Source organism: Lissotriton helveticus, chromosome 12 (genome assembly GCF_964261635.1).
Source record: "Lissotriton helveticus chromosome 12, aLisHel1.1, whole genome shotgun sequence".
In the NCBI taxonomy this organism is placed as follows: domain Eukaryota; kingdom Metazoa; phylum Chordata; class Amphibia; order Caudata; family Salamandridae; genus Lissotriton; species Lissotriton helveticus.
Genome location: NC_136073.1, coordinates 154,970,628 through 154,978,131, shown reverse-complemented (window position 1 = coordinate 154,978,131; position 7,504 = coordinate 154,970,628). Strand labels below are relative to the sequence as shown.

General features: G+C 49.8%; 1 non-coding gene across 1 annotated transcript; it reads left to right on the top strand.

The window, feature by feature from the left end:
- The first annotated feature begins 206 nt into the window (after window positions 1-206).
- On the top strand, window positions 207-293 carry TRNAR-UCU (transfer RNA arginine (anticodon UCU)). Its single transcript is given in 2 exon segments — window positions 207-243; window positions 258-293. It is a non-coding gene; the product is annotated as a tRNA-Arg (tRNA).
- The last annotated feature ends 7,211 nt before the right edge of the window (window positions 294-7,504 follow it).

Here is a 7,504-nt window from a genome sequence, read left to right as displayed (position 1 = left end):
CTCTGCGTATAGTTTACCTCTCGCAGTGAGCGGACACTTCTGTCTTGATCGGCTACAGATGTTTGTTACTATGTTTCCTACCATTGCTGTTTCGGCTAGCAATAGCTATAATCTAAACTCTATTTTATAAACACTAACTTTTCAATAATACTTGTAGCTGGTGTGATATCTGTTGAGAAACTCTCCAGAACACCACTACGTCAGATGGCTCTGTGGCGCAATGGATAGCGCATTGGACTTCTAGGTAATGTGAAGGCATTCAAAGGTTGTGGGTTCGAGTCCCACCAGAGTCGCTTTTTTTTTAATCAATAATACATTTTAAAAGTGAGGTACTGTAACAGGTCTTTACGTTCGCAACTGTAAACTTTTAACAACTTTTCAGAAGTTTGTTGATGGTAAAACGTTGCACGCATTTGGGGGCTGCTATGTGTTCGATGTGTTCAGTCCCTGCTTGCAGCAGAGTCGTGTGGGGGACACTGGTTGAAGGGGCGGGCGCCCGGAGGAGGAGAAGGAGAGTGTTTAACTAGGAAGTGGAGATTTTGTTGAGGAACGGTAGGGTTGTACAGTTGTACCCCCGCCTGCCATTATCTATGTAAAGCGGGGACATGGGGCACAGCAAGGCAACATCTGTAACGTGGAGGGCTATATGAATAGCACAGCTGCATCGTTGTTTCAGCAAATCTGTCGAGTGGAGGCTTCGTTACATATACACTCTTTGTTGTAGCTACTTGTTGAGGGAGAAAGAGGGTACGTGTGGGGGGAGCTTGAGACACAGCCCAGAAGTGCGATTACTATATTAACTGCAATTATCACACGATTGCACACCTCTCTTTGAGGAATGATTAACGAGGGAGGGTAGAGACAAGCAGGGTTCGAAAGGTGCTGCTAGAGAGAAAGAGTGTTGCTGTGGTGGAGCATTGAACTGGCTCCCCTTCCTGTACTAGCCCGATATGAACAGGGAACAAACAGCCAAATACACAAATTGAGGAGAACAAAGAGTTCAGAGAGTCTAAGGAATTTTTTTTCTTAAAAATCACAAAGCTTATACATTACTTGGAATAGAACGTGTGACAGCAAATCACTTCTAGCAATCATATAATAACCAGATTTCTTTCACATTTGGTTTGTTTTTTCGTCACGTTTATTCATGAAGTGCTCAAGAATAAACAAGATGAAAAGTTCAAGGTGAAAACAGCCTATGCGTTTCGTCCCTATTCACATGAGGCTTCTTCAGGGCGACACTCAATATTACGGAAGGTTCTAGAGTTGGGTTTTTCAGTTGACCCAGAAGAGAGAGCACAATTAGAACGATTGGGACAGACGGTGTGCAGGTTGAATTTAGACCATAACCCTTACTCTATTGGGAACAAATAGCCACTGCAAACTGAGAGGAAAAACAGGGAACAGCCTCGGCAAACGGAGAGGAAACACAGGTAGCAGCCCATACAAACGGATAGGAAGCTGGGAGCAAGCCCCGCAAACTGAGAGGAAACCCAAGGAGCAGCCTATGTAAATGTAGGACACACAGGTCGAGCCCATGCAAATGTAGGACACACGGGAAGGAGCCCCTGCAAATGGAGTACTCCTGTGGCCCCCTGCTGTCCCTAACCCGTTTTTCCCGCTGCTGCGTCCCTGTGGCCCCGCCCCTGCACTCCCATTCGCTGCCCCGCTACTGCCTCCCAACTGCTCCTCCCTCCCGCATCCCCTCATATGGAGGCCGCGCAGCGTCCTCGTAGTGGACGCGCGCAGCGTCTGTGCCGCTGGTGTGCCACTGGCACGCCTAAGGCAAGCCCGTCTACGTCCATCCGCACGTGGACCGTGCCCAGTGCCAGGCCCCCGTAAACATCACGACACCCGCCTCCGCTACGACTCCAGCACCCTCCACGCACTCAACGCCGGACGATCATGCACCTGCTGCCTACGTGCCCCAAAGCGCACCCAAAGACCCTTCTCCTGCTGGAACTGCAGCTTCACCAGCATCCGGCCCACCAACCCACCTACCAAAGAACCCAACTACCCGAGATGCATCCTTCTCAATACCCACTCCGCATGCAAACACGCCGTTGAACTCTGGGACCTACTGGACTCCAACACCCCAGACGTCGCCTTCCTGAAGGAGACCTGGCTGAACCCCTGCTCGGCACCGGACATCGCCATAGCCATCCCGGAAGGTTACAAGATCATCCGCAAGGACCACACCAACGGAGTAGTAGGAGGAATCGCCATCGTCCACAGGAACATTCTCAAAATCACTACAAACACAGACGACACCCTCAGCACCGCCGAACACCTGCACTTCCAGATCCACACGGACTCCAACACCACCCTCAGAGGAACCATCATCTACAGACCCCCCGGACTCTGACCACAGTTCAGCGACTCCATCGCCGACTTCGTCAGCACACACGCCCTCGCCTCCACGGACTACATCCTCCTCAGGGACCTGAACTTCCGCCTCGAGAACAACAACGACTCCAACTCTTCCATCCTGATCGACAACCTCGCCAAATTCGGACTCAGCCAACTCGTCACAACACCCACCCACTCCGCCGGCCACACGCTTGACCCCAGCTTCACCGCAAGCCCCCACGTCTCCTTCAACCACACCACCAAACTCCACTGGACCGACCATCGCTGCATCCACTTCACCTTCTGGAAACCCACCACGCACCACCGCACTCAACGGATCCCCCACCACTGCTGGAACAAAGTCACCGAAGACCAGTTAAGCACCACCCTTGCCCGGAGCCCACCCGCAGACCTGACCAACCCCTACGCCGCTGCCGCAACCTAAGACAGTGGATCGACAACTGCGCCAAAACCCTTGCCCCGCTCCAGAAACCCTCCAACAGCCACTCCAGAAAGAAAGCAAGCTGGTTCTCTGAAGACCTCCAGACCTCCAAGCAAACCTGCAGAAAGCTAGAGAACTGGATCCGTGAACGAACACCGGAAAGCTACACAGCCTACAAGAACGCTACCCACAGACACCACCACCTCATCATATCCGCCAAATGGGCCTCCTTCAAAGACCGTCGAGACAACAACGCACACAACAGCAAAGAGCTCTTCAACATCGTGAAGGTACTCTCCAACCCCAGCTCCAACACCAACGACATTCTATCATCGCAAGACCTGTGCGACTCGCTGGCCACCATCTTCCACCGCAAGATCACAGACATCCATGACAACTTCAATGCCACGACCACCCCGGCAACCACCGAGATCCCCCGCCCCCAAGACCACCACCCACACCAACCGCCTGATCTCCTGGACCAACATTAACGACGACGACACCATCAAGATCATGAACTCCGTCCACTCCGGATCCCCGTCAGACCCATGCCCACACCACATCTTCAAGCCAGCACCACCATCGCACCCCATCACCGGAAAGCCATCAACATCTCCTTCGAGACAGCAACCTTCCCGGAGAGCTGGAAGCCCGCCGAGATCAACGCCCTACTGAAGAAACCCAAGGCGGACCCCAAGGACCTCAAGAACTTACGACCCATCTCCCTGCTCCCATTCCCGGCAAAGGTCATCGAGAAGGCCGTCAACAAATAACTGACCAGATTCCTCGAGGATAACAGCATCCTGGACCCATCCCAGTCCGGGTTCCGCAGCAACCACAACACCGAAACTGCACTCATCACCTCCACCGACATCAGGACCCTGCTAGACAACAGAGAAACCACGGCCCTCATCCTCCTGGACCTGTCAGCCACCTTCGACACGGTCTGCCACCGCACACTACGAACACGCCTCCACGACGCGGGGACCCAAGAGAAGGCCCTGGGCTGGAACACCTCCTTCCTCTCCGGCAGAACACAGAGCGTCCACCTCCTCCCCTTCCGCTCCGAAGCCACAAGATCATCTGCGGCGTACCACAGGGCTGATCCCTCAGCCCAATGCAGCTCAACATCTACATGGCACCGCTCGCCCAGGTCGCCCGACTGCATGACCTCAACATCATCTCCTACGCCAATGACACCCAGCTGATCCTCTCCCTCACCAAAGACACCCTGACTGCCAAAACCAACCTCCACAAAGGAATGTAGGCGGTCGCCGAATGAATGAAAAATAGCCGACTGAAGCTGACCTCGGACAAGATGGAGGTCCTCATCCTCAGATCCACGCCCTCTGCCTGGGATGACTCCTGGTGGCCGACCGCACTAGGAATTGTTCCAACACCCACCGACCACGCACGCAATGTAGGGGTCATCCTTGACTCGACCCTCTCCATGATGAAGCAGGTCAACTCCGTCTCTTCCTCCTGCTTCAACACCCTCTGCATGCTCCGCCGGATCTACAAGTGGAGGCCCTCGTCAGATGCAGACTGGACTACGGAAACGCCCTCTATGCAGGAGCCTCGACCAAACTCTTGAAACGACTCCAACGCATCCAAAACTGATCGTCGATATGCCTCGCCGCAGCCACATCACACCCCACCTGAGAGACCTGCACTGGCTCCCCTTCAACAAGAGGACAACCTTCAAGCTCCTCACCCACGCACACAAGGCACTCCACAACACCGGACCAGCAGATCTCAACGGCAGACTCAGCTTCTACACCCCCACCCGCCAGCTCTGCTCTGCCGACCACGCCCTCGCCACTGTCCCCCGTGTCCAAAGAGAGACCGCCGGTGGCAGATAATTCTCACACCTCGCCGCCAAGACAGGGAACACCCTCTCCATCCGCCTACGGCAGACCCAAGACCTACTGACCTTCAGAAGACTACTCAAGACCAGGCTTTTCAAACAATAGCAGCATTCCCCCTCCCCTCAGCGCCTTGAGACCCTCACGGGTAAGTAGTATGCTTTACAAATGATTGATTGATTGATTGATTCTATTCCATTCAATGCCACTACACTTCACGCCACACAATGCCACTCAACTCCATGCCAGGCCACACCAGACAACACAATGGCACTTCACTCAATGCCACTCCACTGCACACCACACAATGCCACTCCGTGCATCACAATATCACACTACTCCACTCCACACAGCACCACTCCACTCCAGAAATGCCATTCCATGCCACACAATGCCACTCCATGCCACAGAATATCACTACAGTCCACACAATGTAATTCACCACATCACGCAATTTCACTTCACTCAATGCCACTCCACCCTACTCAATGCCACTCCACTCCTTGTCACACAATGGCACTCCACCCCACACAATGCCATTCCAGTTCATGCCACACAGTGCAATACAATGCCAATCTACTCCACTCCACACAGTGTCACTCCACGCCATACAAAGCTAGTCCACTCCACACAATGCCACTTCACGCAGCACAATATCACTGTACTCCACTCCACACAGCATCACTCCACTCCAGAAATGCCATTCCATGCCACACAATGCCACAGAATATCACTACAGTCCACACAATGCCATGCCCCACACCACACAATGTCGCTTTACTCAATACCACTCCACCCTACTCAATGCCACTCCACGTCACACAATGGCACTCCACTACAGACAATGCCACTCCTGTTCATGCCACACAATGCAATACAATGCCAATCTACTCCACTCCACACTGTGTCACTACACTCCACGCCATACAAAGCCAGTCCACTCCACACAATGCCACTCCAATCAATTGTAATTGTATTTATATAGTCCTTCCTACCATGATGAGGCATTGAAGTGCTTTACAACATATTCCACTCAATTCCATTCAATGCCACTCCACTTCACACCACACGGTGCCACCTCACTCCATGCCATGACATTGTTTATAAATAATATAAGATCAGGGTTTAAGTGGGCCGGATCCAGCTGGTGCAGAGCACCAGCAGTTCTAGCAGGCATTGGCATAGCCAATAGGTCTCGTCATTGGGAGCCTTATAAGTGTTTAGCCATGCTGCGCTAAGTCCTGTCTTACTCTTGAAATTCAGGAGTAAGTCTGTAATACTATAAGAGTATGACCCAGTTGCATCTTTGCTCCGATTATGCTTCTCATTTCTTTGCATTTATTAAACAGCAGCCAATAAAAACACTTTTATTTTATTCGTAAACTACAAATCCCATGAGCACTAGTGTAGTGTAGTTCCTATATTCCCAATAGGCTCTGCGCATTGGAATAATATATCCTGTAGCTTAGACGTAGGACTGAGGTCGACTAGGTCTCTACCGAATATATTGGACTTAATTGTGAGTGCCAGCTAGCTCAGAGATCACTAGAAACTTTCTCGAATTCACAAGAAGGAATTAGTTTCTGACAACCGCATTAACATGATAACTTTGTTTCCCAAGAAAAAGAAATCAATCTCTAGAGTTGCCGAAACAATAGACATCTATTTTACTCAGTCAATCGTGCATGCTTCGTTTCACCAGCGGTGCTGAGAAATAGAGAGACGGGCGTTTTCAATAAAAAGTATTTATTGAACAGTCTTCTTTCTCAAGCATAAGAAATGTACTGCTACAATTGTAATACTGGTTATAAGGTACAAGGCATATAATACGTATTATAAAGTAGTACTGTAAAATCACGATATGGTTCTAAGCCATAAAATACATAAAATACATACAGTGATAAAATAATGACTAAAAGTACTCAACTGGTGCTTCTAAAATACGCCTACCCCGGTGTACCTAACCTAAGTCTAGTACAAGGGAAGAAATAAGTGAGGTATAGTTTAAGTTTAGTATTATTTGCCAAGAATCTATTCCAAGAATTCTCTTAAGGGTCTAATCAGCTCCATACCTTGGTTTTAGAATGGAGGAGGTCTTGTATCTCTTTCTCAGGACTCGATTTCCCAGCAACCCGCAAGGGTAGCCTGGAAACACTGGAGCTGGATTTCTCAGCAGGAGAAAAGACAGTGTCTCTCAGTGCATCAGCTGGAGGGTCGGCTTCCTTCGGCACTTGCTGCTGCAGGGCGTCGGGCAAGTAGTTAGTTGATCTGCTCCAAACCACAGTGTGTTTGTCTGGGCAAATGTAGGCATATTTATACCTTGAAGGTGCCGAGTTTGACGTATGAAGTGGACATAATAATGTCAGTCACAGACTCAGTTCTTTGAAAACTCCATGATTTCCTAGATAAATTAGTATTCAGGCGAGGGGAAGTCCCTAGCTGCTGAAAGCGGGTTTTTTAAAGAAATTGTTGTTGATTCTCGGAACTTAGTGGAAGTAGCAATGCCGTATTTGGGCTGCATAAGCTCAGTCTAAATATGGTAATGATTTCTATGCCTATATAAGGATCGGGTAATTTATACCTATATAGGGGCATGAATCGGGAGAGATTACACTAGGGTCCTAGATTCCTACACAACACCCACTCCACGATATTAAGTTCAATAAAACTAAATGTATAAGCACTGAACATATCTAAGGCGTGTTTACAATCCCACCCAAAATACAAATTGTATTTGAAAGGTTTGTTCACATGAAGTGAGTATGAACTGTCATAGTATGAGAGCATACATTCTAACATTTATGAAAAACGAAATAACATTCATGAAATGTCTCTTTAACCCGTTTGC